This window comes from Triturus cristatus, chromosome 2_2 (genome assembly GCF_964204655.1).
Source record: "Triturus cristatus chromosome 2_2, aTriCri1.1, whole genome shotgun sequence".
Taxonomy (NCBI): domain Eukaryota; kingdom Metazoa; phylum Chordata; class Amphibia; order Caudata; family Salamandridae; genus Triturus; species Triturus cristatus.
The window spans coordinates 119114549-119135756 of NC_140582.1; the positions used below are offsets into that span (position 1 = coordinate 119114549).

At 43.5% G+C, this 21208-nt stretch overlaps 1 protein-coding gene across 1 annotated transcript in view; it reads right to left on the reverse strand.

Annotated features, from left to right (window-relative positions):
- Positions 1-21208, reverse strand: part of TBC1D2 (TBC1 domain family member 2) — a 416182-nt gene that overhangs the window by 268148 nt on the left and 126826 nt on the right. The gene's annotated exons all lie outside the window — the stretch shown is intronic.

The following is a 21208-nucleotide window of genomic DNA, read 5'->3' on the forward strand; positions in this document are numbered from 1 at the left end:
TTCCTTTATTTCACTGCTGCAAAGCAGTGAGGCGACGCCTCTCCGCCCTAGTGGAAGAGCCGCCACTGCTACAACAGTGATAAAAAAGAACCTCAAAAACAAACCCCAACTGACCCCACCCTGGACTATCATTTTAGCATTCAGGCACCATTGAGAAGGTCGCTGCTCGGCCATGATACCCTGGTACCATGGAGGGAGAGAGTAGGGAGATGCAAAGTTCCTAAGTTGAGAGCCCAGGTCAGCCTCAAGGAAGGGATGGATCTGGATCACTGAGTAGTCAAGTGTCTGGGCGAGAAAGTAAAGTAGTGAAGCCTACTAAAGAAACAATGAAGACCACCATGTCAGAGGTTAGATTATTTCATCGGCTGTGCCAGGGGTGACATTGGGTAGCAGTACACTGGCACTGGATCTGTGGGCACTCCTGAGTATTGAGTCAGTATCTTTCTCTGAACTGATGGCCCCTCCTGGGCTCCCACCAGAGAGGGCAGTTGTCGCAGCTACCACCACGCCTCATGCTTGCCAACTCAGGCCTGCTGCTGAGTGGGGTGTATCCCACTTTGTCAGGGCCTCTTACGCCTACAAGTGTGCTGGGTGAGGGTTGGAGTGACTACCGAAGTCCTAGGTGATGATCCACTACCAGACCTCCTCCGGGTTAGTGAAGACGGTGGACATTCCATCCAGCTTACATCGTAGTTTCGCTGGGAACAACAGAACATGCAGCATGCCTAATTCCCAAAGTCTCTTCTTGGATGCCAGGAAGAAAATCCTTTGTCTCTGTACTGTATTTAGTGAAATCCAGAAATATCTATACTTGTGTGTTGTCCACAGTAGAGGGCCAGCACTGCATGCCTGTAGCAGGATACAGTGGGTTAGGGCACTTGCTCGGATGTTTTCTATATCCCTTCCATCCCAAGATAGGTTAGGTTACGCAACTGGTGTCAACCATAACTCTGCTTTGGAACAGCTATTTGTTTTGATAGTCATTATAGATGTGGGAGTGCAGGTGCTGGATCTTGATTACTACCGGTACCTTTTTTTTCTATATAACGTATGTTCTTGCCATACACAGCATGCATCCAGACATACCTACATACAGTTGTTCTCAGACAGCTCATAGTAGACAGAGAACTTACACCCAATTGTGCTGTGCACAGCACCAAAGCCTTGTAGTGGGCAAAGTGCTGCATAATGAAACTTAATATCACACACTACACAAACATACACCGTCTAACCTGTCTGAAGAATCCAGGTCAAACATACCGCATAGATATTGCATCATATTTACCTGCTGGGAATATGATACATAGACAGAAGACACTCCCTTCTCCACTTCTGCAAACAAATGATTAACAAATGATGACACTGCTGTTCTGCAAGCATCTTTCCACACTGTAAAAACTCCTGACTAACCACACATTTGTATTCCCAAACCCTCCAGAATCTCGTTTTTCCTTGTGTTCTGCCATCTCTTGTTAGGGCCACCTGCTTTATAACCTTCCTTCCCAATCCCTTTGTACAGTGCCCCTTTGCTTTACAACTAGGTTCACACTCTGTAAATATAATTCATACATGCAGACACCTCAAGGCAATTTTACAATCTATAGACAGACTTGTATCTTCAATAAGAAAAGGTGATCCTGTGACCCCTAGCCTGAGTAACTTGATTTGGTTTCCCCACTGAATGGTAAGAAATAAACTGCATAGTCTAAAAAGCCTTGCATTTGAGTAGGACTCCCTATCTCTCCAGTCTACTCAAGATATCGGGTGAACAAAGAGGGCTCAGAAGCAAGCACTGTCTGTACTATGACGTAACAAGATTCAAAACTGCTCATGTTCAAAACCTATGTTTCTCTTCCTGTTGCTTTAAGGACCACGCATTTACTGTTGTCCTTCAAACAACATTTTAAAGATTACCTTTGACAGTCCATATTTAAAATCAAGAGCGGTCTGTATGAGGAGAGAAGTTCCTCTGCCCTACCACGTTTTAGAAGGGGTATGATCAGGGCCTCACAAAGGGCAGGAGGGAGGGTGCAAGGTATTTTGCGGTGCTATACAGTTTGGCCAGTATAAGAGACAGGTCATCTACATACGGCGAATAGAATTTGAACGGTAAGCCATCAGACTCTGGCACCTTTTCCTTGGCCAGAGAATTGATGGCTCCTCTCACATCCTGCGCCAGTATATTCCCTCCTAAGGAGACATCCATGTCGTTCCCCAATCTGCAGGTTCCAGCATCGAAGACACAGCTGTGCTGGTCTTGTGCACCCGGGCTTGGCTGGTCAGAGTAGAGACAGGCGTAATCGTTCAGAAACGTGAGGTTGATATTCACTTTTTTTTTGTTTCTCATTGTTTATATAGCGCTAACTTGAGCCGAAGATATCGGGTATCAGAGCGCTTACAGACGGACTCATTGTGTGAATAGTTTGTGCCCCTTAGGGTGAAGGATGGATAGTATCTGGTGTTGGAGTGTGGTGGGGTTAGTGAGCCATGCGAGTAATAGCCCAACCTGTCTAGCTCACTATGAGCCTTGAGAAGATACTGATGATAGTTATAATGCCTCAACCTCTCTATTAACTCCAGTACTTTCTCCCTTTTATTCACCCCCAGCTAGAGCGCAGAGGGATCTTGGGAGCCAGGTAGGTCTAGAGTATCAAGTAGTTGTTCTTGATGCAGGATCTCAAGGTGCAGCTGTGCACGGATCCCTGTCGAAGTGACTATGATTGTCCCCAAACCACCAGATTGAGCAGCTCCCACTCAGTCACTGCAAAGGACACAGAGCCCTCATTCTCAGTAATGTAGTTACAAATGGTGGTTGCAAGAGAGTAATTGAAGACTGAGTTTTCGAAGACGTCAGTGTTCAGTTTCTAGGCTGTGATTGGTGATCTAGGGGAGTCCCAGGCTAGTGTCAGCAGCAATGAATTATGATCTGAGTGAGTCTTGTCTAGGTACACTCTAGGAAGTGTCCTACTGTATATCAGTTTATTACGAAGCAGTTTATCCAAATGCAAATAGAGATCATGCATTTCAGAGTAATAAGATTATTCCCCGAGAGTCAGGCTGCGTTCTCTCTAGGCATCCACCAACGCCTATCCACACATACAGCTTCAGAAAAAATTTGGCATGGCATGTACTGGGGAAGTAGGCAATGGCGGGTGCAAGCGACCCAGGGTCTCATCTACTTTAAAATAAAATCCCACCCGCCTGCGACTAGCAGGATGTGTACTAGAGTAGAGAGGTGTTGGGATAGTGATGTTAGGATGGATTGTTTCTCTGTAGTCGGGGCATACAGATTTGGCAGTACTATGTATTTTCCCTGCAGCTTGCCCCTTAGTACAATATATCTCCTCTCAGGGTCAAAAACCAATACCTATAGGAGGAATGGTATGCCCAGGAAAAGCCAGATGAGCACCCCTCACAAGAGATGGCAGAGTAGAATGTGAAGTATATCCGACCCTGCCATCTCTTCTGTAGTACAAGCTCTTGCCCTTTGGTGAGGTAAGACTCTTGCAAGAAGCAAACTTGCAAGTTCGGCCACTTGATGAAGGCTTGAACTCTGTATTTCTTGCTCGGAGAGTTAAAATCCCTTACATTCAATGTGAAGAATTTTACAGCGGAGGGAGAAATATCCATGGTCAAAGGTTACAGTAACAGGGCCAGGGCTTCACCTCCTGACTCATCCAGCCAATAGATGGACCCTCTCATCATGTTTGACTCCAACAGGGATAAAAAAGAACCTCAAAAACAAGCCCCAACGGATCCCATCCAGTACTATAATGTCAGCGTGTCCAGATGGAATAAAGTTCCATCCCGGCACCATTGAAGAGATCTATGCTAGGCCATGCTACCTTGCTACTGTGGGAGGAGGAAGATGTAAAGTTCTCAAGTCGAGAGCCCAGCTCGGCCTCCAGGAATGGATGAATCTGGATCACTGTGCCTGGGTGAGAGAGTAAAGTAGCGTAGCCTAATAAAGAAACAATGAGGAAGACCATTTCGGAGGTTAGATCATCTTGTCGGCTGTGCCAGAGGTGACCTTGGATAGCAGTATACTGGCACTGGATCTGTGGGCACTCCCGAAGATTTAGTCAGTGTCTTCCTCTGAACTGATGGCCCCTCCTGGACCAGAGTATGCAATTGTTGCAGCTACCACCACTGCCTCATCTCTGCCGACTCAGGCCTGCTGCTGAGTTGGGGCATACCCTGCTTTGTCAGAGCCTCATACACCTGTTGTGTCCAGAGGGTTCTGGTTGAAAGTGGGGGTGACTACCCAAGTCATAGGTCCTCTCCCAGACCTCCTCCGGGTTAGTGAAGAAGGTGGACCTTCCATCCAGCTGAATTTGCAGTTTGGTTAGGAACAACAGTGCTTACGGCATGACTAATTCCCAAAGCCTCTTCTTAAATGCCGGAAGGGAGATCCTCTGTCTCTGTATTCAGTGAAATCCAGAAATATCCAGACTTGTGTGTTGTCCACAGTAAAGGGGCAAGCGCTGCATGCCTGCAGCAGGATATAGTGGGTGAGAGCTCTTGCTACTATGTCTTCTATATCCCATCCAGCCCGAGCTAGTTTAGGTTACACAATTGGTGTCAATCATAACTCTGGTTAGGAACAGCACATTGTTTTGATAATCATTATAGATGTGGGATTGTATGTGCTGGACCAGTATTGCTCCCAGCACCTCTTTTTCTCTATATAAGTTATGTTATAACGGAGTCAGTGTAATGTAAACAAGGCACTTTGCATCAGAAAAGCACAGGTCTCCAGGCTCAGAACCAACCAATAGGTTGTAGGGAGGAACGTGAACCTAAGGAGATGATACACGTTATGTATAAAGCCCTCACTCACCAACCTAGTTGGTGACATGCTTCATCATCGGGCTCCACTGGGTATGGCCGAGTGCCATCCCAGTGTGCTGCAACGCCAGATTACTGCGGAGCGGGATTTGATTTGTGAGGTGACAGTGAATTTAAAATCCCCAATTAAGTCAAAAAAGGTAAATTTAATAATTTTGCTAATTGGGAGAATTAAAAAGGAGTGAGGGTCAAAAAATAACCGACCTGGTTCACTCCATGGCGGTCAACATGTTTCTGCCTTCGTGTGTGTTCGACAGGCTTTCATCAGGACCAGAGTGGGAAGTGTGACAGCCCCGGTGGTGTGAACGCGCTAAGGTTCACCCTCCCGTGGACTTACTGTGTGAAAAATATATATACAGTGAAAAATCCGCCAAGTAAGGGTCTACAAGTGGAGAGAAACGAGTTTATTCTGTGGTGGGAAAAGACGCACAAACACAAGACAAAACATAAAAGAACTGTAAATGTGAGTGGTCAACTCGTAACAAGGCGCCACAAGTTCGGGGCTCGAAAATAATGCTATAATGGGGCCGTGCCAATAATAGGTACCTCAGGTGCAGTAATGGTGAAAACTGTGCACCTAAGCTTTACCGAGTATCGGTGTCAGGGAAGTAGCGTAGGACTTCACCTGAGTAGCGTGCCTAATATAGTATATCGGAGCATAAGTGAATCCTAGACGCTATGTGAAGATAAAAAGTAAATGTGGGCCGGGATGCGACTCAACGTGGCCCGAGTGGCATTCCTGCAAGCCAGAATGCAGACATAACAGAAAGGTTCTTACTGTGAGGCAAAACCAATCATAGCCTCAGGGATCCCGGGGTGGGGGTGGGAGCAATATGGCACACCCTAAAAGGAAAGATAGAAAAAAGCAGTCACGAGCGGCTGAGTGTCACGCTCGCTAACCGTGGAAGACTGGGAATGTACAAAGGCGGGGTTCGATACACTTACGCCCTCGCTGCTCGGCACCCGTTTGGAACCTGCAAAGCCTCTGACCACCGGGTCCAGAAAGTGAAGAGCCTCGGCGTGGGACATGTATAAAAGAGGGTGGAGTTCCCTCGAAAGGTAGGCAGAGAAAAGAAAGCCAGACAGTGATAGGGCAGAACGTCAAATGGCGTACTGTGATTGGCTAGAAAGAAGCCAATAGAAACTTGGGAGAGAGAAACAACGTCAAGGGATACTTGACGCATCGTTGAGTGAAAAAAGTCCTAGCCAAAACTTTATTAGGCGTGGGAAAAACGTGGGGCTCACAGATAACACTGGGACCGCGGGCCATAAAGGGAAAATGCAAGTACTACAAAGGGGAAAATATATAAGAAAGCAAGCTACGGAGCACGATTTGGGTGCTCCATGGTAAAGGAAATGCCAGTGAAACTGGGGGAGATCAAGTGTGCAGGTCTCTCTGTCAGAAACAACGGTGTTGACAAATTACAGGGCAAAGCCATACTGACGGAGCGGTCCACCTACGTCGTGGACACAGGAGAGAGATATATGTACTTAGAGATGTAAAACGTGGAACTCCAGCAGTTGACCCCAAATGGTCAAACCAAGTCAAAAGAGGGTCGAGCAAGAAATAGAAGGAGTAGGCTCGATACATGAAACAAGCGTCAATGGGTACTCACAGTATAGTGACCCAGGGTATATTATCATTAAGACCAACACGGTTGGTTCCCAAACGATAAACCCATCTTTGTTCCTTTTCAAAAAGGATTTTTTGGGTATTTCTACGGGCTGTGATCTCTTCAATGACAGTCGTCCAGTTTAAGTCATTTGTGGTGTGGTTAACAGACAGGAATTGTTCACTAAGTTTGGTAGTGATACGTTTACACCTAATATTGCTTCGATGTTCGCAAATTCGAAGTTTCACTTTTCTGGTGGTCATCCCTACATATCGCAGACCACAGGGGCAAGTGATTAGGTAGATAACATTGGACGTGTTACAGTTGGTATGTCCTCTTTGGGTCCAGACCCTTCCTGGTTCCAGATTCAGACTGGTAGTGTGCGACGTCAGGTGACAAATGCTGCAATCAGAGCAAGGAAAATGTCCCGTAATCTTTGGAAGACCCCAAGCTTCTGTAATAGATCTCTGAATGGTGTTGGGTTGAGTCAAGGGGCGTGTCTGTACCAAGCTACTGCGCAGGCTCTGTGCTCGTTTGAAGGAGAACAATGGTTTCTCCCATCTCCGGTTACTGCTGTTGATGATGCGCCAATGTTTAGTGATCGCTTTTTTCATGACATTGGACAGGGTGCTGTAAGTAGTGACGCATGTGAGAGGTATGGGCATAGCGTCTTTGACAGAGTCCTCCAACAAAACGTCTCTCGGTTGGTTTCTTGCCCGTTTGTAGCTTCTGGAAAGAAGAGGGAGGGGATACCCTCTAGCTGTCAATTTTGAAGTCAGATCACTAGATTGATTTTTAAAGTCAGCCAGAGACGTACAATTCCGCCGGAGACGGAGGAATTGCCCATAGGGCAAATTCTCCCTCAGAGTACGGGGATGAAAGCTCGTAAAATCAAGAAGGTTATTTCTGGAGGTAGGTTTGTAGTGTGTCTTAGTGTGCAGGGATCCAAATTTTTTGGTGATTAGAACATCGAGAAATACTACTTCAGAGTGGTCAAAAGTATACGTAAATCTCAAGTTGGGATCCAGGGTATTGACCCAGTGAAAGAAGGTTTGAAGGGCGTTGATATCGCCTTGCCAGATGAGGAGCACATCGGTAATGTATCGTCTCCATAGGCCTATGGAGGATAGATGTGGATTAGAATCAGGGAGAATGAATTTTTGTTCAAAATTGTATACATACAATCCTGCCACACTGGGAGCAAAGGTACTCCCCATGGAAGTACCTGTGGATTGTAGATACAGACATCCCTGATATTCAAAAAAATTCTTTTTCAGGGCCATGGTGGCACATTGGATAATAAAGTCCTTAGACGTTCTGTGTTCCCACGGATGGGAATCGAGAGATTCAACAAGGACCCTGATGGTCTCGTCCTGGGGGATACTCGTGTACAAGCTTTCGATGTCCAACGTGACCAAGATCGTATTCTCTGAGCATTGGATGTTGTTCAGTAACTTCAGCAGGTCCTTAGTATCTTTCAGATACGTAGATGATTTTTGGACCAGTGGCTTAAGGAAATGGTTGCAGAACCGTGATAGTGGTTCCAACAGCGAGCCAATCCCTGACACAATAGGGCGCCCAGGAGGAGGGAGTCTCCCCTTATGAATTTTGGGAAGTGTATAGAAGTAAGGAATGGTACCCTGGCTCTCAGTAAGGAAACGTGCTTCAGGTCTGGTTATGATACCTTGTGTCAGTGCTTCTTCAACAATACTCTCAATCTGGTTTTTTAGATCATTAGAGGGGTCGCTGGTAAGAGGTGTGTAGTTCTTGCGATCATTGAGAAGTCTACGACATTCAAGATCGTAGTCGACAGTGTTCATTAGAACCACTGCTCCACCCTTATCTGCTGGTTTTATGGTGAGATTGGAATCCTGGCGTAAAGAGTTCATGGCTCTGAACTCATCGGCTCTAAGATTTTTGAAGTTAGAGGGGATATCCACATTCTCAATCTCAGTAAAAACTGGACGTTCAAAGGTTGTAATTTCCACTGGTATAGTGTGTGGAGGAGGGGTGAACGTAGACTTAGGTCGAAGAGGTGTATCGCCTACGTCAGAATCTGTTACCTCTGAGGTATGTTCTTCAAAAAAAGCTTTTAGTTTAAGTTTTCTGAAAAAGGCAGAGAGTTCACAATGGAGACGAAATTTATCTGGACGGGCTGATGGAACGAAGCCCAATCCCTTTTCTAGTATAGTTGTCTCATGAGTAGTTAGTATCTTGTCAGATAAGTTAACTATTAAGCTGTTGAGGTGCTCGGGCCTGCGGTCATTTGGTCCTGCTGTTGTTTGCTCCGGGTGTGGTTGCCCACTGGGTCGTCTAGTGTCCAATGGACCCTTTGGTTGGACCCTCTCCGCCGCCCTTTGCCCCTTTGGCCTCTCTCTAAAAAAGGGGGCTGTGTAAAGTGGTTATGTGGATACATCGGTGTCGTATAAGCAGGGTTCCAGCCCACTGATGGGTTGAATGGGTAGTGGAACTGCATCGGGTGTGTCCCCATAACACCCTGTTGAGGAGGGAAATTGAACCAAGGTGGCTGATTAAAGGGGGGGCGTGTTTTTCCCCTTTGTCTCCCTCTCCTTGTCTGCCTAAAACTATTGTTACTCGAGCCACTACTGTTCGATGAATCATCATCAGAGCCATAAGTGTTGGTCTCGGTTCTGCGCAAAGGAACAAAGGCGGGATCTGCATAAGGGAAGATATTGTTGAATTCGAACTTTTTAAGGTCTTTCTGAAATTGGTTCACCTTGCTTTGGGTTAGATTTTCTTTATATTCATTAATATCTTTGTTGAGTTCATCTAGCCGTTTCTTAAACCCCGTAAGGGTGGCCTTGAATTGTGTTTCTGTTTGGGTAATTTCAATAATCGACCCTCTTTTGACTTGGTTTGACCATTTGGGGTCAACTGCTGGAGTTCCACGTTTTACATCTCTAAGTACATATATCTCTCTCCTGTGCCCACGACGTAGGTGGACCGCTCCGTCAGTATGGCTTTGCCCTGTAATTTGTCAACACCGTTGTTTCTGACAGAGAGACCTGCACACTTGATCTCCCCCAGTTTCACTGGCATTTCCTTTACCATGGAGCACCCAAATCGTGCTCCGTAGCTTGCTTTCTTATATATTTTCCCCTTTGTAGTACTTGCATTTTCCCTTTATGGCCCGCGGTCCCAGTGTTATCTGTGAGCCCCATGTTTTTCCCACGCCTAATAAAGTTTTGGCTAGGACTTTTTTCACTCAACGATGCGTCAAGTATCCCTTGACGTTGTTTCTCTCTCCCAAGTTTCTATTGGCTTCTTTCTAGCCAATCACAGTACGCCATTTGACGTTCTGCCCTATCACTGTCTGGCTTTCTTTTCTCTGCCTACCTTTCGAGGGAACTCCACCCTCTTTTATACATGTCCCACGCCGAGGCTCTTCACTTTCTGGACCCGGTGGTCAGAGGCTTTGCAGGTTCCAAACGGGTGCCGAGCAGCGAGGGCGTAAGTGTATCGAACCCCGCCTTTGTACATTCCCAGTCTTCCACGGTTAGCGAGCGTGACACTCAGCCGCTCGTGACTGCTTTTTTCTATCTTTCCTTTTAGGGTGTGCCATATTGCTCCCACCCCCACCCCGGGATCCCTGAGGCTACGATCGGTTTTGCCTCACAGTAAGAACCTTTCTGTTATGTCTGCATTCTGGCTTGCAGGAATGCCACTCGGGCCACGTTGAGTCGCATCCCGGCCCACATTTACTTTTTATCTTCACATAGCATCTAGGATTCACTTATGCTCCGATATACTATATTAGGCACGCTACTCAGGTGAAGTCCTACGCTACTTCCCTGACACCGATACTCGGTAAAGCTTAGGTGCACAGTTTTCACCATTACTGCACCTGAGGTACCTATTATTGGCACGGCCCCATTATAGCACTATTTCCGAGCCCCGAACTTGTGGCGCCTTGTTACGAGTTGACCACTCACATTTACAGTTCTTTTATGTTTTGTCTTGTGTTTGTGCGTCTTTTCCCACCACAGAATAAACTCGTTTCTCTCCACTTGTAGACCCTTACTTGGCGGATTTTTCACTGTATATATATTTTTCACACAGTAAGTCCACGGGAGGGTGAACCTTAGCGCGTTCACACCACCGGGGCTCTCACACTTCCCACTCTGGTCCTGATGAAAGCCTGTCGAACACACACGAAGGCAGAAACATGTTGACCGCCATGGAGTGAACCAGGTCGGTTATTTTTTGACCCTCACTCCTTTTTAATTCTCCTAATTAGCAAAATTATTAAATTTACCTTTTTTGACTTAATTGGGGATTTTAAATTCACTGTCACCTCACAAATCAAATCCCGCTCCGCAGTAATCTGGCGTTGCAGCACACTGGGATGGCACTCGGCCATACCCAGTGGAGCCCGATGATGAAGCATGTCACCAACTAGGTTGGTGAGTGAGGGCTTTATACATAACGTGTATCATCTCCTTAGGTTCACGTTCCTCCCTACAACCTATTGGTTGGTTCTGAGCCTGGAGACCTGTGCTTTTCTGATGCAAAGTGCCTTGTTTACATTACACTGACTCCGTTGTTTTGCAGTTCTTCCCTTGAGGGGACTAGTCGTGTTACTACCCTTCCTCTTTTGTTGTTTATTGCTAAGTTATGTTATAGCCATACACAGCACGCAACCAGACATACCTACATATAGTCGTTCTTAGACAATACACAGCAGAGAGAGACCTTTTCCTCAAATGTGCTGTGCACAGCACCAAAGCCTTGTAGCGGGCACAGAGCTGCATAACGAAACGCAATGTCACGCACCACACCAACCTACACCGTCTAAATTCCCTGAAAAATCCAGGTCAAACATACCACATAAACATTGCATCATATTTACCTGCTGGGGGAATATGGTGCATAGATAGAGGACACTCCCTCCTCCACTTCTGCAAACAAATGATGACTCTTCCTTTCTGTAAGCATCTTTCCACACTGTAAAAACTTCTGACTAACCACACATTTCTATTCCCAAACCCTTCAGAATCTCATTTTCCCTTGTGCTCTGCCATCTCTTGTTAGGGCCACCTACTTTATAACCTTCCATCCTGATCTCCAGCGGGTTTTAAAATCTTTCGCCTGGACCGCCCTGTAGGAAGAGGTGGGGGCCTGGCCATTCTGTATAGGGATTGTTGGTCCCTTGTCAGTGAATCTTGTACTCTTTGGGGAGATTGCGAGGTTCTGAACTTTCAATTGCAGTTATCGGATCACTTTACCTTGGGGGGCTCCCTGATTTATAGACCACCGGGTTTAACCAGGGCTTTCCTGGAAACCTGTGGGGATGTTCTGGCAGAGCGTGCTCTGCGTTTTTCTAAGTATGTACTTCTTGGCGATATCAATCTCCATTTGGAGCACTCTGATCTGACCTGCAGTGTTCTTGGATTTTCTTAATCTGGCTAACCTGTCCCAGTGGGTTAAGGATCCCACCCACTTGGGCGGACATACTCTGGATATTATCTGCTCCAATTTTCCTATTTTAGTGGTGAAGCCAAGGCCAGTTGCTTGGTCAGATCATTTTCCTTTATTTTTTTCATGGGACATTAAACACTCTTGTCGCTCTGCTAATCGTTATCATCCCCCGGTTACTAGGAAAATGGATTCTGGGCAGTTTAGGAGCTCTCTGGCAGCCTCTCGCCCTGTCTTTCAGGGGGACTTGGAAGCAAATGTGTCCCAGTTCGCCGACTGGCTCTCAAGTTCGATCGAGACTCTGTCTGTCCTATGTCAACAAAAGCTGAGGAGAGAGTCCCCCTCTAAGCCTTGGTTCACACCTGGGCTGAGGATTTTAAAACACGAATTCAAATTACTGGAGAGAGCCTGGCGCGCCAGTGGATACTGTGCTATTGCCAAACGTGCCCTTAGAACCAAACAAAAATTGTACTATACGGCCATTGGGGAGGCCAAAGGGATATACTACTCGGATCGCATTGAGAGGGCTAATAACAATTCAAAAGAAATTTTTGCTATTGTACGAAATTTCCTGTCGCCTACTGCCCAAGTGGTAGTGACACCGTCTTCGGAGACCTGGTGCAATTCCCTTGCTTATTTTTTCAGGGATAAAATAGTTAGCATCCAAGAGACGTTTTCGAACCTCCCGGTGAAGCTTGTTGGTGCCACGGTGGTGAGGTCAAGTGACTATCCAGCTCCTTCCTTCTGTGCATTTAGCCCGATCGATCTTCCTGGCTCTTTTAAGATCCTTAGGGCTTTAAAGTCGGGTTCGCCTAAAGATCCTTGCGCTGCCAGACTGCTGTCTGATGTGGCAGATACCATCAATTTAGAAGTCAATTATTTGATTAATAAATCGCTGCTGAAGGCGCTAGTTCTGCCGGTATGGAAGCAGGCGCTGATTCTACCTCTTTTGAAGAAGACATCTCTTGACCTGTGTCTTCCTGAGAATTATCGCCCTATCTCACTCTTGCCTAGCTTAGCGAAAGTGTGTGAGAGAGTGGTTACGACTCAACTTACTAATTTCATAGAGAGCGCTGGTCTGCTCCACCCGGCCCAATCCGGCTTCCGTGCTTCTCATAGCACGGAGTTAGCCCTGCTCGAGGTGACAGAGGCAATCCGCGACTGTTTGGACGCTGGCGGGAAAGCGGCTTTGGTGATGTTAGATCTCTCAGCCGCTTTCGACACCGTGCCCCATTCTCTGCTCCTGGATCGTCTTTCTGGCATAGGCATTGGTGGTTCTGCCTTGCAGTGGCTCCGGTCATTTTTGGAGGGTAGGTCTCAGCAGGTGTGGATTCCCCCTTGCGCCTCCGTTCAACTGCAAATGACTACGGGTGTTCCGCAGGGCTCATCTCTTAGCCCCCTGTTATTTAACATCTATATGACCCCGCTGGTTTATCTCGCGGAGTCATTGGGGGCGAGAGTGATGGCCTATGCGGACGATACCCAGCTCTTATTTTGCTGGAAGAAGGATGATGACTCGGTCAAGGAGGCACAACTTTGTTTGTCGTCCGTCTTTCATTGGTTGGCAAATGCCCAGTAGAAATGCAACAAAGGCAAATCTGAAGTTCTCTTCTATGGCTCTTCTTCTCCTGGGTTCAGAGACAGGTTTTGGCCTCAGGATTTCCCTCGTCCTTCCACTGATAAAGGCGCAGTAAAAAATCTTGGCGTCTGGTTCAAGGAGAATTTGAATTTTGCTACTCAAGTGAAGAAGCTGGCTGGTGTTTGTTTTGGCACCCTTAAAATCTTGCGGAGGTTTCTTCCCTTTCTACCTGGTAAGGCTAAAGAAACTGTGGTTCGTGCCCTTATTCTATCTCGTTTGGATTATGCAAACGCCCGTTTGGTAGGCAGCCCAGGATATCTGGTTAAGAAACTGCAGGTTGTCCAAAATTCAGCTGCCAGGCTTCTCCTTGGCATGCCTTCTAGGCTTAGCGTTTGTTCCCATCTGCGTTCCTTGCACTGGCTCCCAGTGGAATCTCGTTTGAAATTCAAGATGCTTTCTATTGTGCATCGGGCCCTTTATGGTCTGGGTCCTTGTTATCTGCGGAAGAGGTTTGCCTTTTACACACCTGGGAGGCTGCTGCGTTCGTCTGATCAGCTTTTGATCCAGACCCCTAGGTTTAATCGCCAGAGACTGGGAGGGAACTCCTTTGTCCGTAAAGCAGGCCTTGCCTGGAATGGCCTGCCTGTAGCGCTTCGGGCTACTCAGGACCCTTCTCTGTTTAAGAGAAAATGAAAAACTTTGCTTTTTTAGTATGATGGGTTTTGCCTCTCTTCTTCCTCTTTTTTCCCCGAGTTTAGCGCCGGGACACTTTCGAGTAGCTGCGCGCTGTGTAAATTAATGATAACATAACATAACATAACATCCCTTTTTTTCAGTGCCCCTTTGCTTTACAACTAGGTTCACACTCTGTAAATCTAATTAATACATTCAGACATCTCAAGGCAATTTTATAATCCATAACCAGACTTGTATCTTCAACAAGAAAAGGTGATCCTGTGACCCTTATCCTGAGTAACTTGATTTGGTTTCCCCACTGAATGGGACAAAATGGATTGAACAGTCTAGAAAGCCCTGTGTTTGAATGGGCCTCCCTACCTCTCCAGTCTGCTCGGGTGAACCAAGAGGACTCATAAGCAAGCACTGTCTGTACTGTGGTGTGACAAGATTCCGAACTGCCCATGTTCAAAACCAATGTTTCTCCTCCTGTTGCTTTAAGGACCATACATTTACTGTTGTCCTTCAAACAACTTTTTAAAGATCACCTTTTCCAGTTATTTCTGAAATTTGAACCTTTTTTTGTGTCCTGTCTTAATGGCCTCCTTTTTAGTTTCTGGTGCCAGACAGACTTAGCTGTCTTTTGATAGACATATTGCTTCCAATACATGACATACCTGGTCTGGGTTTTGGGCCAATCCTGTGCTTTTTATGGGTGCCCTAGGGAGGCACTGTGCATTCCAATACTTCCAGAGAATGATTGTATAGCCACAGGTACTTGCTTGATGGTGATTTTAGGTCACGTCTCAAACTGCGCCACTCATGATAGAAAATGTAGAAGTGGTATGAAATGCTGCTCTATTTATTTAGTTGTGATTTTTTTAGGCTGCAGCTGCATCTTGTAGGCGGCTCTGAGTACAAAATGCAATTGTGTGTTAGAGAGATGATCTGCTTATCAATTAGAAATTATATAACTCCTTGTGGCATAATGGGCATTTCTCTAGTCATTAAATGTATCAACATAAAATGCCCGAAATTTAAAAAAATGAAGGAACTAAAATTGTGAACTTGTGTGAATTTAAAATAAATTGCTCTAAGCAATAAATTCTGAAGTGTTCTTCCTAAACAATAACGTCCAACATAAAATGCAAGAAATAAAAAAAAGACGGAACTAAAATCGTTAATTTGTGTGAAATTAAAATAAATTGCTCTAAGCACTAAATTCTAAAGTGTTCTGTAAGAAGCGAAGGAGTTCAGAGTAATGTAAAAATACTAATTTATTCAAGTGCCAATGAAAGACCCACTGGTGCACAAGCTCAGGCGTCCTGTCAGATCAGCTCCAACCGCTTCTCTGACATTCAAACCAAAACTCATACCTCAGCAAGTTCTACATTACATAGTACAATTCTAATGTGATGTTACAATACCAGATGACATCAAACATTCTAATTCTAACAGAAAAAGTAAAGAAGTACATATTTACCACATGTCTCTTTTCACAACAAAATAAACAAAATTACTCTAAAATGTAATCATCTAATTTTTTAGGAAGTCTAGTACACCTCTTCTGCAAAACAGAATTATCATGAATGGTAGAGTCAATATTAACATCAACGTCTGAATGAAGAGAGTCTGAATTACCAACATTACTTGAATTAACAGGATCTTCCGAGCATGATCCTGCGGAATCATCAAACCAAACATCATCACTATCACCATCCCCCATTTTTCCAAAAAAACGTTCTTGACCTGGTTTGAGAACAATGATAGAACTTTTACTCCACCATCCTTTGTCCCTCAACAAAACAGTGGAATCAGTGACTCTTTCAACTTTGAAAGGAATGGAAATTTTAGATGACCCTTTATATGTAAGAGTAGGCTTAATGATACGCACCCAATCACCTACCACTACATTTTTGCTCCTACAATTGTGATAGTTATCATGGTAAGATTTCGCACAATTGCGGGACGCAAATATGTTGTTTCTGGCTCTAATGACAGAAGAGTCAAAAGTATCCTTCCGAGCATTCTTTTTTGAAAAAGGCATCATCAAAGACCTGGATTGTCTGCCTCTCATTAAAAAATAAGGGGATACACCAGTACAAGCATTAGGAGTAATATGATAACTCCAAATCTTCTCCTTCAGGAACTCAGAAACATCAAGATTACTTTCTAATGCAGCTTGAATTCCTTCTTTGATAAACCTGTTCGCCCTCTCAATTTGGCCATTAGAACGAGGACTATAAAGTGGAGCTCTTTTAGTGCATATATTAAATTTCTTCAAACTTTTTTGCATTCTATTGGAAATGAATTGCACTCCATTATCTGACATAATAGAAATAGGTGCACCTTCAATCCTAAAAACATAATCCAGAAAGGATATAACTTTATCTGTTGTAGGATGTTCTACAAAGGTGTAATATAACCATTTTGAAAAATCATCAATTAGTACAATTAAAAATCTTTTTTCTCTCCCTAACCGTTCATAGGGCCCTGAGAAATCAATAGAAAGTTTTTCCCAAGGACCCATAGGAGCATCTCGGATTGACAAAGGTTCTGTAGAAACTTTCCAGTGCCTATCAGAATTAACACAGATTGAACAATTATCCACAAAATTTTCAACTGATGCGTCCATGCCAGGCCACCAGTAATGAATTTTAAGCAATTTCTTTGTTCCAGACATTCCAGGATGTCCAGAATGGGCTAAATGAATGAGTTTGTTCCTAATGCCAACCGGTGGTACAAATAAATCCTGCCTCAACAGTATGTCATTTTCAATGCTCAGCTCATCCGCAACCTGTGCAAAACTCCTGAGAGGTGTTTCTAAATTTTTGCATGAAGGCGAGCCATTAGTCACAATGTGCTTGACTTTGGATAAAATGGTATCCTTAATAGCACAATCATTCCACTCCTTCTCAGAAACTGCCAGATTACATGAGTCAATAGCGTCTATTAAGGCAACAACACACTCATGTTGATCAATGATCTCATCTCTAGATTCTAAAACTGGTGGAAGTCTAGATAAACAGTCAGCAGTAAAAAACATTTCCCCCAGGAATATGTTGGATCTCGAAATTAAATTCCTGTAATCTGGCGATTAACCTAACCAATCTGGAAGAAGCTTTACCACTCCTGACTCCGTCCATCATATAAACCAGAGGTTTATGGTCCGTTACCAGAACAAAAGGTCTTCCCCACAGAAAATTCTTTAACTTCTCTACAGCCCAGACACATGCTGGGGCTTCCTTTTCAATAGTACTGTAATGTACTTCTGCACCTCTGATACCTCTTGAAATGAATAAAATGACTCTCTCTTTACCTTCAACAATCTGTGTAAAAACAGCACCCAAACCTATAGCACTAGCATCTACAGTCACATAAGATTTACCTTGGGGATCAAACGTGCTAAGACCAGGTGCTTTGGCAATAAGCTTAACCACATTATCAAAAGCTTCATCATGAATATTAGTCCAAACAAATTGTGATCCTTTTCTGAGAAGTTGTCTAAGAGGCTCAACAACAAGAGAGTAACCCTTCACAAACTTGGCATAATACCCACTCAACCCAAGAAATGAACGTAATGAATCTTTATCTTGTGGTTTACATGCTTTTTCTAAGGTATTGACTAGATCATCTTTCGGAAAAATCCCATCAGGAGTAATTCTGTGACCCAAATAATTAATTTAAACAACCAATAATTTACACTTATCTCTGCTAACAGTCATGCCTTTACTATCCAAAATTTGGAAAACTTTTTCTAAAATGGAATTGTGCTGCTCACTAGTCTTAGCAAAAATCAAAATGTCATCCTGGAAGGACTGCACTCCTTTCAACCCAAGAAATAAGTTTTCTATTAATTTCTGGAAAACGCTGGCTGCTGATGCCAGTTCAAATGGCATTCTCAGGAATCTATAAAGACTAAATGGAGTGATAAAGCAGTGAGGTCTTTAGAGGATTCATCAAGAGTCACCTGATGATAAGCAGATTTTAAGTCAATTATGGAGAAAAAGTTTGCTCCGTTTACTGCAGCCAGCATTTCTTGAATTCTTGGTAACGGGTATGTGTCAACAACAATGTTTTTATTGAGTGACCTAAGGTCCACACATAATCTAAGATCTTGATTCTTTTTAAGAGCAATAACAATCGCAGAAACCCACTCAGATCTGTCAGTGGGCTCAATAATACCTTCAGAACATAAGGAATCTAAATGTGATTTTAGTTTATCCCTTACTCCTAAAGGTACCATACGCACTTTATGTTGTATAGGAAGAGCTCCTTTTTTAAGTTTTATTTTGTGTGCGTAACCCTTTACTTCACCCACTTTATTCACAAATACATTTTTGTGCTTATTTAAGATTGTAGTCAAAGAACATTTATCCACTGAGATATCATTAATGGAAATATCCCTCAGCTGAATAGGACGATCTGAACCTGGACATAAATTTACTCCCAATTTCCCTAAATCATACCATCCAACAATGTTTTTACCTTCTTCAGCCACATGAATCTTAGTGAAAATCTTGCAGCCCTCAAATTCTAAACAATCTTCAAAAAATCCTATCATCCTAATATCAAAATTGCCAAAGGCTTTGGGATTAATGTCAGAAACAGTGAGATCAATACTCACCCAATTCTCATTAAAGAAAACCTCAGATAATATAGTCACAGGAGACCCAGAATCAGCCATGGCTTCAAAAGCAACATTGCCAACTAAAACAGTTCCTAAGGGTGCCTTAAACGGAGCAGTAATATTATTGATAGAATCATCGAATGAATCATCATAAATAGTGAGAAGTAACTTTTGCAAATCCTGCTTAACATTCGAAATATTATTTACATTAGTACTAGAACTTTTCCTAGGTGCTTTGCATACAGATGAAAAATGTCCAATTTTACCGCATGTGGTACATTTTTTTTTAATGCAGGACAGTCATGAGAATTTACTAAATGTAACTTGGATCCACATCTATAGCAACTCAATTCTTTATAATTCTTAACAGCACTCTTATTATGAGTTTGAACTGTACAAACAGAAGGATTATTTACGCCTTTCACCTCTTCAGCAGCAATAACTTTTGAAGATTCAATGGATCTTTCAATGCCTTTTGCCAGATCTACAACTTCAGCTAACGTAGGATTACGACACGCAAGAAGTCTTTCCTGTACTTTTTTTGATCCACAATTAAATACAAATTGGTCTCTGATTGACAAGTCAACATATGCTCCAAATTCACAGTTTGCAGCTAAAACTCTCAAAGCTGCTACATATTCTTCAACAGTTTCATCAGATAGCTGTTTCCTTTTATGAAATGTATGTCTTTCAATCATCACGTTTGGTTCCTCTTCAAATTGTTTTTCAAGCCTTGCCACTGCTTCTTTATATACGTTCCAACCATCTCCTCCATCACTTGGTGGCGCTATGGGTACAAGATTTTTGAAAATCTCAATTGCGACTGTACCTAGATAACTAAAAAGAATCGCATTTTTCCTTTCAGCTGAAAATTTCGTACCCTCAATGGCCACAATATAGTTTTCAAAGGTTTCAAACCATTTCTTCCATCGTAGTTTAGGATTTCCAGGTATTTCCCAAAAAACTGTAGGTTGATTATAAATTTGCAAAGATGCCATATTAAAAAAATAAATAAATGTATAAATAAAAGTAAACAAAAATGTAAAGAAATAAAAATATAGAGAATTTCGAAGAAGTTAGTATAAGGTAAGTATGCACATGTGTATATCACTGTTATGACAAAATCAATAAAAATGTGCCTTTTAAAAGTATAGTGTGCATATCACTGTTGTAAGAAACAAAATAAATGCACTGTAAATATGCTCTTTTAATAGTAGACTAGTGTGCATATCACTGTTGAAATGGTAGAAAAGTAAATATGCACTTTAGAGTAACAAGTGTGCATATCACTGTAGTAAATTCAAAGTATAGAGTTTTATAATATTGCTTAGTTCTTCAAATATATTTTCCTGTTTTTATTGAATTCAACTGTAATCATCAGAAGTGTGCGAATCACTGAATTTGCGCAATTGCATCAAGACGAAGTGATGTAAATAAAGTTAATGACGTTGAGACAGCTCGTAAATCAGCTGAAGCCCATAGAGAAACAATTTCAAAATGGCCACGACGTTGCGTGGTGTCGTGTGAATGAGGCTGGAGAGGTGAATATCAAGCGCTCCCTAGCAACAGTAGTTAGGTACAATACGTCAACTTTCCCTCACGTGAGCAGCTCCGAGCGCGTAGCAACCATCAAGCGCGAGCAGGCTCACCACGAGATCGGCTCTCCAAACTTGAAATTAAAGAAATGACAGCACCTTTAAATTCCAGAATAAGGGCACCGCAGTAGGCAAACCATAGAATTGGAGCAGACAGCTACGAAGCAGCAACACGAAGGCAAAAGGTAAAATCCTCAATTTATATCTTCGGCAGAGAAACAAAATAAAACTTGGCACAATGGGTCGGCACAGTTTCAAAAACAACTCCTCGCCATTGTAAGAAGCGAAGGAGTTCAGAGTAATGTAAAAATACTCATTTATTTTAAGTGCCAGTGAAAGACCCACTGGTGCACAAGCTCAAGCGTCCTGTCAGATCAGCTCCAACCGCTTCTCTGACATTCAAACCAAAACTCATACCTCAGCAAGTTCTAAAATTCATAGTACAATTCTAATGTGATGTTACAATACCAGATGACATCAAACATTCTAATTCTAACATAAACGGTAAAGCAGTACATATTTACCACATGTTCCTTTTTAATATTATAACTTCAGGACAATAATTCACACCACAGTGCCTTCTCCTAACTCTGCAATCAAGTTTCTATAATTTGGGAATCATTTTGCCAACTTGCTTTTTCTTCCCTACAGTGATGCTGTTGTGGTCACTGGTGTACGCACGTCAGGCACGCCGCAAGGCCATACCGAGCTAATGTCAACGTGAGTCACTCTGACTGGATCTAGACATGATGACCTTATCTATGTGCCGCAGACGCCAAATGTTACACCAGTGTGACTGGAAAGGAAGTTACTCAGCGCAAAAGCAAAGGAT